This window comes from Ascaphus truei, chromosome 20 (assembly GCF_040206685.1).
Source record: "Ascaphus truei isolate aAscTru1 chromosome 20, aAscTru1.hap1, whole genome shotgun sequence".
In the NCBI taxonomy this organism is placed as follows: domain Eukaryota; kingdom Metazoa; phylum Chordata; class Amphibia; order Anura; family Ascaphidae; genus Ascaphus; species Ascaphus truei.
In genome coordinates, this window is record NC_134502.1 from 1248016 (window position 1) to 1258015 (window position 10000).

The 10000-nt window shown below is 50.5% G+C and overlaps 2 protein-coding genes across 3 annotated transcripts in view; both read right to left on the reverse strand.

Moving 5' to 3' along the window:
- The window catches only part of LOC142470645 (uncharacterized), a 192373-nt gene that overhangs the window by 78763 nt on the left and 103610 nt on the right, over window positions 1-10000 (reverse strand). The gene's annotated exons all lie outside the window — the stretch shown is intronic.
- LOC142470644 (uncharacterized) overlaps window positions 9799-10000 on the reverse strand; it is a 39960-nt gene continuing 39758 nt past the window's right edge. For both annotated transcript variants that reach the window (XM_075577239.1, XM_075577238.1), the window contains one exon: window positions 9799-10000. This exon is cut by the window's right edge and continues 186 nt beyond it. The gene's annotated coding sequence lies outside the window, so the exon portion shown is untranslated.

The following is a 10000-nucleotide window of genomic DNA, read 5'->3' on the forward strand; positions in this document are numbered from 1 at the left end:
CAGAGATACTTAGCTCCGCAGGGGGTGCCGGTAGCCACACCACTCGGCTAGCCGGGAGCACGTAGTGGCAACTTTTCACAGATTAAGCAACAAAAAAGGGCACATAAAGAGAAAAGCACAATAAGACTAAATTCGTTAACAACTTTATAAAAATGGACTAAATGGCCCTTTCATAATAAAATAGGACCATGTGGATCCCGTCATCCGCCCATGAAAAACTGCTGATGAAGTCCCACAAGTCCATTCAAGTTGGAATAGGATCCGGTCCTCACTGCAAGACGTTAAAAGCTGTGGGTATGGCTGGAGTCCGCGTCCTCGTGGAAGCAAGGGGGTGACGGTAGCTTCAGGGCGTCCGTCGTCACGGCGTCTGGTAGCCACGCGACGACTTCACCTCTACGCGTTTCGCGTCATATGACGCTTCATCAGGGGGTGATATATATATATATATAAAACGCGTGTTGTAGACTTGAGGGACTTTATAATCTGTTCCTCGTGGCAGTTTTACATGTGCGGATCATCCTATTTTATTAAGTAAGGGTCATTTAGTCTTTTTTTTTTATAATGTTATTAATGAATTAAGTCTTATTTGTGTTTTTCTCTTTCTGCGCACTTTTTTGTGGCGTATGTTTCCGGTCTAACCCCGCCGATGACGGGAGACAGGGAGCAGCAGAGGGATAATCCCCAAATCGTGGAAACAAAAAGGGAACTCTTTTGGGACAGCGACGCCCTTCGTTCTTCACTTTTCAAAGCTCCCTCGCCCTGCGGGGCCGATCGGACGCCGTGATGTCATCCGGTGCGCCTTCCTATTGGCCCGCGCGAGGCAGGAGTTTTAAAAAGCAGGCCTATTTCGGAATCCCCTTCGGAGGTACCGGAGTATCTCCGGAAGCAGGGGGTCCCTGGGACTGAAATGAATGGGATTAGACTCCGAAGACCCCCTGCTTCCATACGATGCTGCTTTGTTACGACATCTGCGTTGCCTTTCGTATTTTTAAAGAATTTTATTGCAGCTTGGATTAAATAATTGTTTGAATTTTAAACCATGCCTGTTTAAAAGCTCTTGGGTTACCAGTTTAGAAAATATGCGTATATGTGGGGAGCGGTAGAGGGGAAAGGGTAAGGGGAGTGGGGAGTCTCTTGCTACAGTCTGGTGTGGTAGGAGAGGTGATCTCAGAGGCGAATAACGCACGGAGAGACAATACTTGCGGAAGCAAGAAAAGAGCTCCTGTTTATAGGCACGCAGGTCCTGTTTATTGGAGTGATTGGGCAATTAAGACTTAACTTTTAATAGGATCTAATTTAGAAAAACAAAATTGCAAGCAAGCAGTGACACAGACACAACACATACATAAAAGTTGCCAGACTTGGTACTGTAATCACTTGAGAAAAGTTGGCAGGAAGGTGGTGAGAAGGGACTCTATTAATACCAGCACCGGTCCCCCGGCATGAGTCCCATGCAATAAAAATGCATTTACAGGCAACTTCATTACCTTAGCGGAAAACCGCTAAGGCAATGAAGGGGTTAAGGAACACGGGTTAACAGCAACTTTATTGGGGGCAGAGGGGGTGAGTGAAGTGGGTACTTGGCCATTAAATCACCCGATCTTCCCCCATTAAACATTACAATATGTACTAACCACCAATACACAACCCACCCACCCCCTGTGCCCCCACATTAAAGCATTTTTTTTTTATACACAGGATTGATACTAGAGGCTGGCGGGGGTCCCCGGGTGGTCCCTGCGTGTGTCCGTGGGCCTCCAGGTGGTCCCCGCAGGTGTCTGGGTGGTCCCCATGGGTAGAGGTTGGGTATAGTGATCCGGGTTGGGTGCTTAGGCCTCCCGAGTCGGTAGAGGGGGAGTGTGGGTTAACCCCTTAATAATGCAACAGGATTGGTACCGCAGGCCAGCGGGGACCCACGGGGACCACCGGAGGACCCCCAGACACCCATGGTGACCACCCAGGGACCGCTGTGGGGCCCTTGGATACAAGCGGGGACCACCTGGAGGCCCACGGATACTTGTGGGGACCACCTGAGGACCCCCGCTGGCCTCTGGCATCAATCATGTGCAGAAAAAAATAAACATGTCTTTATTTGGGGGGCACAGGGGGTTGGTGGTTTGTTTATTGGTGGTTATCTCAGATTGTAATGTTTATTGGGGACAGAGGGGGTGAGTGAAGGGCCAAGTACCCGATTCACTCAACCCCTCTGCCCTCAATAAACCTACTATTGTGCCTTAACCCCTTCATTGCCTTAGCAGCTATCCGCTAAGGTAATGCAGCTGCTTTAATGTAAATTTTATTAATAGTGTGCGTGAGCAGGGGGTCTCCTGAGCTGAAGCGCTTTGATTTCAGCCTCATGGACCCCATGCTTCCCGAGTTACAGGCCCCGGTATGGGATGCCGGTATGGCCGCCATTTTGAAATCATCCACGTCACGTGACCTTGGGATTTAAATACTGGAGGAGATACCGGCACGCTGAGGGAGAGATTAGCCCCTGAGGAAGACTTTGCAGTGGAAACATGCGTTGGGTGAATCTGTGATTACTGAGTGGCCCTTGTTGATGACATCCAGAGTGAAAGACGACTTCATTCAGCCCAGTGCCTGCTGTGACGGCCGCGGAGCAGATGCTGTTGCTGTGAACATCATTGTCTGACCCTATGACCCAGGGTGGTCTGAATGCTCGCAAACAAAGGCACTTATGTAAGTGGAACACTTTGTGTTTTTAATATTAAAAACAGTACTATACTATTTTTGCGTTTCCTTTTTGTATATGGATTTCCCCCCCTTTTCTATGGATCTGGAGTACCCGTCTGGAGACAAAAGTTGGTAACTTCTAATAACCACAATACTTTTATATCACGTTACACACGTGAGTGCAAATTTTATAGAGCTTTCAACATTGAAATCATTTGTTGGGGTTGACAATATTGCACTATTTTGTGATAATTATTAAACACTACAACCTCAGAGGATCAGAAGCGCAACTGTAACGTAAACATAAGCTCTAGATGTGTGTCTGCAGGGTACCACACACCAGTGCAGGGGGATCAATAGCAGCCGAGCAACCACAGGTCAGAAAGAAAGCCTAAATAAGCAGCCCATATACTGTATGCTGGTAATCAGTCTGTCCTCCCCAATCTGCTGCAGCCAGTCTCCTCCAACAGCTGACTCACAAGCCAGGGGGAGCCCGTGCATCCTGCTGCTTCAGTTCAGTATACACCGGTGGGTCTCCACACCAGCGGAGCAGAACACAAAGCGTGTCCAGTGTGCAGTCTCAGTGCCCTATGAAGTGGCAGCCGTCTGTATTACCTTATCCAGGCCGGGAGATCCGTGGGATAGCAGCTCTGTCAGCTGATTCTTAAGCAGGTACATAGGAGCAGGTACCCTGCTGTTCCTGTAGTTACAATCGCGCCTATGATTGTCACTATTTGGTTCGGGGAGGACGCGCATGCGTATAGTGGTAGAGCGGGAGCTGCCCGAGACTGGCAGGGGTGAGAAGGTCGAGCAGCACGGAGGAGCCTGTGGTGGCGAGGCGCATGCGCGCCCAGTGCGGGAGCAGAGCCGAGTCCCGGTCGTAGAGAGAGGTAAGCGGGGAGTGCGCCGAAGGCGGCGTGACATCCCGATCCTCACAGGGTGCTGGGATCGGGAGATTTCTGGGCTGTAAGTTTCAGGGTGGGGTTTGTCGGAGAAAGTCTTTACAGGATGTGGATATGTATCGGGGGTTCCAGAGTTATGGGATACCCCAAAAGTTGTATCCGGGAATGGAATGAGATTCTCGATATACAGCCAAGCACATTACTCCGCCAAACTCTGACTCTGAAAGCATTATTGCGGCTCACCGCCAGGATCGCCGCTGCAGCATCTTCCAGACAAGGTAAATGGGTATGAAGGGGTTAAACTATATCTGTGGCTATACAAGTGTTCCCTAGTATTACAGGGGTTCCCCAACATAGCAGATACCCAGATGGATACCCAGGTACTCTGAGCCTAGAGTAGGGGTTCAGGGGCTGATCCAGCTGGGTCATAAAGCTGAGCAGGGTTTACAGTGTTTAAAAGTATTATTCTCATGTGTGACAAGAATTAGGCTCGTGAGTGTAAGGAATATACACTCACTCCGTCCCTGACACCAGAATAAGGACGCATACTGTAACTTTTTGCACACAGAACACAGGACAATATATTTTATTAGCTGGATATAGTTTAATAGGTATATATATTTTGATTAACCTGTATATGAACTGAGGGATTTTCTAAGTCCAGGATTCCGGCCAGCCCAGATGGTGAACCAAGCTCGGTGCCTCTGTGTCTGTGCGGAGTCCTTACTTGACAGCCTCAGGGATGCCAAGGTGTTAGAACAGGAGGGGTACTGCAGTTATACACGAGTACCCACGTCCTGGACGAACACAGGGCTATCCGGCCACCATTTGTCCAACCCCAGACTCTGTGGAGCCTGGGCAGCGGGTGGGCTCAGTATGCAAAGTGGCAGAGGTGCCAGGTTGGCGCATGCCCCTTTGACAGACTGAGACAAGGTGCCCTCTCGGCTTTACAACCCGGCAAATTGGCGATTGGCTGGTGGGGAAATTCCCACGCTCTGATATACTGTAGAGGTTTGTGAATGGAAGTCAGAAACCCATAAGAACCCTTGCAGCCAATCAGAAGGGTAGATTCCAAGCGCCAAACCAATAGCGGCAAATTCAAAGATGCTCAGAACTGAATAGACGCCGGCTTCAAAGATTTTCAAGGCAGAAAAGTCCCGCTTTTGAGAACGTATCGCATCTGGCATTGTTGGCCGAAAACAGTTCCAGGACTTTCGCGAGTAACTACCGGTCATTGGAAAGTGCTCTAAAAAGGTAATCTTAAGGAATTTGGTTCCGGAAACGAATTTATTCGTTAGCCCCATCCCCAGTAAGTGTGTTGAACTTGTATTTTGTACCATCGGGTGTTTGTCTACTATAAGAAATAAATTACCATTTATTTTACCATCTTGTTTTGCTCAATCAATGATCGCGGTTATAAAAAGGTGTTAAGAAACCTGGTCTCTCGTGACACACCCTATCTTCTGTAGCCGGGTGGGGATAGGGTTCTTACACACCTCTCTCCCAAAAACTTCTTTACCCCTCAATAAAAAGCACCCACACAAATCCTCTACTCACACCCTCTATCTACTCCTTCCTGCTGCTGGGGATCTCCCTTAAGCCTGAAGCCAGACATACACACCTGATCTCACTCACGCCTCTCTGCCATCTCTTCCTCTGCAAATGGTGTTCACCTTCTGATTTAATACTGACTAACCTTTAAACTCACCCCACAAATCAAGCATCCCAATAGCCTGCACTCATGGTTATTGTCCCACACTCAGACACTCCTACCACCCATTGTGACCAAGCACTGCCATGTACAGCACTTATTACCTCACCTGCTGTCTCTGTAACTCTCCCATCATACCACTTAGATTGTAAGCTCTTTGGTGCAGGGATGTCCTTTCCTACTGTCTGATTTTGCTGCGCTTATTGTATTATTATAATTCCCTGTGCTGTATTCTTTGTGAAGCGCCGACTACATTTTTGGCGCTATATATAAATAAATATATACATACATATGTACATCTTTAAATAACAGGGAGCAAGTGTTTGTGTGTTTGAACTATGCCACCAGACAGGGCTGGTTTTTACACCACTTGGATTGTGAATTCAGACCAGTTCAGCGATAACATTGGTCCCTCGGAAGGAGGAACCACCTCTTAATCGAGGGAGTATTCAACTCCTAATGATTTCGTTGTGTTTGAACTTCAGCAGCAAACAGGGCTGGTTTTCAGAGCATTGGAGTTGTGCATTTAGACAAGTTCGTCGGTCCCATTGGCCACTCAGAGAAAGGAGACCTTCTTAGATATAGAAGGACTATGTGACTGCTACTGTAGTGACGCTGTGTGTGTACACTTTCTTGTGGAGAAGGAGCGGCTCAGTGAGTAAAGACACTGACTGGCACTGAGTGTGAAGCAGGGGAACCTGGGAGAAGGAGCGGCTCAGTGAGTAAAGACACTGACTGGCACTGAGTGTGAAGCAGGGGAACCTGGGAGAAGGAGCGGCTCAGTGAGTAAAGACACTGCCTGGCACTGAGTGTGAGGCAGGGGAACCCGGGAGAAGGAGCGGCTCAGTGAGTAAAGACACTGACTGGCACTGAGTGTGAAGCAGGGGAGCCTGGGAGAAGGAGCGGCTCAGTGAGTAAAGACACTGACTGGCACTGAGTGTGAAGCAGGGGAACCTGGGAGAAGGAGCGGCTCAGTGAGTAAAGACACTGACTGGCACCGAGTGTGAAGCAGGGGAACCTGGGAGAAGGAGCGGCTCAGTGAGTAAAGACACTGACTGGCACTGAGTGTGAAGCAGGGGAGCCTGGGAGAAGGAGCGGCTCAGTGAGTAAAGACACTGACTGGCACTGAGTGTGAAGCAGGGGAACCTGGGAGAAGGAGCGGCTCAGTGAGTAAAGACACTGACTGGCACTGAGTGTGAAGCAGGGGAACCTGGGAGAAGGAGCGGCTCAGTGAGTAAAGACACTGACTGGCACTGAGTGTGAAGTAGGGGAACCTGGGAGAAGGAGCGGCTCAGTGAGTAAAGACACTGACTGGCACTGAGTGTGAAGCAGGGGAACCTGGGAGAAGGAGCGGCTCAGTGAGTATAGACACTGACTGGCACTGAGTGTGAAGCAGGGGAACCTGGGAAAAGGAGCGGCTCAGTGAGTAAAGACACTGACTGGCACTGAGTGTGAAGCAGGGGAACCTGGGAGAAGGAGCGGCTCAGTGAGTAAAGACACTGACTGGCACTGAGTGTGAAGCAGGGAAACCTGGGAGATGGAGCGGCTCAGTGAGTAAAGACACCGACTGGCACCGAGTGTGAAGCAGGGGAACCTGGGAGAAGGAGCGGCTCAGTGAGTAAAGACACTGACTGGCACTGAGTGTGAAGCAGGGAAACCTGGGAGAAGGAGCGGCTCAGTGAGTAAAGACACTGACTGGCACTGAGCGTTTGAAGCTGGGGAACCTGGGAGAAGGAGCGGCTCAGTGAGTAAAGACACTGTCTGGCACTGAGTGTGAAGCAGGGGAACCTGGGAGAAGCAGCGGCTCAGTGAGTAAAGACACTGACTGGCACTGAGTGTGAAGCAGGGGAACCTGGGAGAAGCAGCGGCTCAGTGAGTAAAGACACTGACTGGCACTGAGTGTGAAGCAGGGGAACCTGGGAGAAGGAGCGGCTCAGTGAGTAAAGACACTGACTGGCACTGAGTGTGAAGCAGGGGAACCTGGGAGAAGGAGCGGCTCAGTGAGTAAAGACACTGACTGGCACTGAGTGTGAAGCAGGGGAACCTGGGAGAAGGAGCGGCTCAGTGAGTAAAGACACTGACTGGCACTGAGTGTGACGCAGGGGAGCCTGGGAGGAGCAGCTCAGTGAGTAAAGACACTGACTGGCACTGAGTGTGAAGCAGGGGAACCTGGGAGAAGCAGCGGCTCAGTGAGTAAAGACACTGACTGGCACTGAGTGTGAAGCAGGGGAACCTGGGAGAAGGAGCGGCTCAGTGAGTAAAGACACTGACTGGCACTGAGTGTGAAGCAGGGGAACCTGGGAGAAGGAGCGGCTCAGTGAGTAAAGACACTGACTGGCACTGAGTGTGAAGCAGGGGAACCTGGGACAAGGAGCGGCTCAGTGAGTAAAGACACTGACTGGCACTGAGTGTGAAGCAGGGGAACCTGGGAGAAGGAGCGGCTCAGTGAGTAACGACACTGACTGGCACTGAGTGTGAAGCAGGGGAACCTGGGAGAAGCAGCGGCTCAGTGAGTAAAGACACTGACTGGCACTGAGTGTGAAGCAGGGGAACCTGGGAGAGGCAGCAGCTCAGTGAGTAAAGACACTGACTGGCACTGAGTGTGAAGCAGGGGAACCTGGGAGAAGGAGCGGCTCAGTGAGTAAAGACACTGACTGGCACTGAGTGTGAAGCAGGGGAACCTGGGAGAAGGAGCGGCTCAGTGAGTAAAGACACTGACTGGCACTGAGTGTGAAGCAGGGGAACCTGGGACAAGGAGCGGCTCAGTGAGTAAAGACACTGACTGGCACTGAGTGTGAAGCAGGGGAACCTGGGAGAAGGAGCGGCTCAGTGAGTAACGACACTGACTGGCACTGAGTGTGAAGCAGGGGAACCTGGGAGAAGCAGCGGCTCAGTGAGTAAAGACACTGACTGGCACTGAGTGTGAAGCAGGGGAACCTGGGAGAGGCAGCAGCTCAGTGAGTAAAGACACTGACTGGCACTGAGTGTGAAGCAGGGGAACCTGGGAGAAGGAGCGGCTCAGTGAGTAAAGACACTGACTGGCACTGAGTGTGAAGCAGGGGAACCTGGGAGAAGGAGCGGCTCAGTGAGTAAAGACACTGACTGGCACTGAGTGTGATGCAGGGGAGCCTGGGAGGAGCAGCTCAGTGAGTAAAGACACTGACTGGCACTGAGTGTGAAGCAGGGGAGCCTGGGAGAAGGAGCGGCTCAGTGAGTAAAGACACTGACTGGCACTGAGTGTGAAGCAGGGGAACCTGGGAGAAGCAGCGGCTCAGTGAGTAAAGACACTGACTGGCACTGAGTGTGAAGCAGGGGAACCTGGGAGAAGGAGCGGCTCAGTGAGTAAAGACACTGACTGGCACTGAGTGTGAAGCAGGGGAACCTGGGAGAAGCAGCGGCTCAGTGAGTAAAGTCACTGACTGGCACTGAGTGTGAAGCAGGGGAGCCTGGGAGAAGGAGAGGCTCAGTGAGTAAAGACACTGACTGGCACTGAGTGTGAAGCAGGGGAGCCTGGGAGAAGGAGCGGCTCAGTGAGTAATGACACTGACTGGCACTGAGTGTGAAGCAGGGGAACCTGGGAGAAGCAGCGGCTCAGTGAGTAAAGACACTGACTGGCACTGAGTGTGAAGCAGGGGAACCTGGGAGAAGGAGCGGCTCAGTGAGTAAAGACACTGACTGGCACTGAGTGTGAAGCAGGGGAACCTGGGAGAAGCAGCGGCTCAGTGAGTAAAGTCACTGACTGGCACTGAGTGTGAAGCAGGGGAGCCTGGGAGAAGGAGAGGCTCAGTGAGTAAAGACACTGACTGGCACTGAGTGTGAAGCAGGGGAGCCTGGGAGAAGGAGCGGCTCAGTGAGTAATGACACTGACTGGCACTGAGTGTGAAGCAGGGGAGCCTGGGAGAAGGAGAGGCTCAGTGAGTAAAGACACTGACTGTCACTGAGTGTGAAGCAGGGGAACCTGGGAGAAGGAGCGGCTCAGTGAGTAAAGACAATGTCTGGCACTGAGTGTGAAGCAGGGGAGCCTGGGAGAAGGAGCGGCTCAGTGAGTAAAGACAATGACTGGCACTGAGTGTGAAGCAGGGGAACCTGGGAGAAGGAGCGGCTCAGTGAGTAAAGACACTGACTGGCACTGAGTGTGAAGCAGGGGAGCCTGGAAGAAGGAGCGGCTCAGTGAGTAAAGACACTTTCTGGCACTGAGTGTTATCTGGACTGAGTGTGAAGCAGGGGAACCTGGTTCAATTCCTGGTGTTGACTTCTTGTGACCTTGGGCAAGTCACTTTATCTCCCTGTGCCTCAGCTCCCCCCCCCCAAAAAAAACAGATTGTAAGCTCCATGGGGCAGGGATTTGTGCCTGTAAAATGTCTCTGTAAAGTGCTATGTAAAAACCTAGCAGCGCTTTACATGCTATTATTATTATTATTGGCAATTTAGCTGATATCTCAGACGCGATATTAGAGAATTAAAGAAGACTCATGTTTCACATAACTTTTTTATTCTCAGATAACTTATTTCATTTTACATATTATTGTCATAATACTGTTTATATAATAAATACAATATTTAATATATCCTTATTAATATATAATGTGCAATTAACACTGTTATATGTATTTAGAATATACTTCCCCTAATACAAACAGTGACCACAGGGTGTCCCCATCACTGTGCAGAACCCATAGAGATATACCTCCTG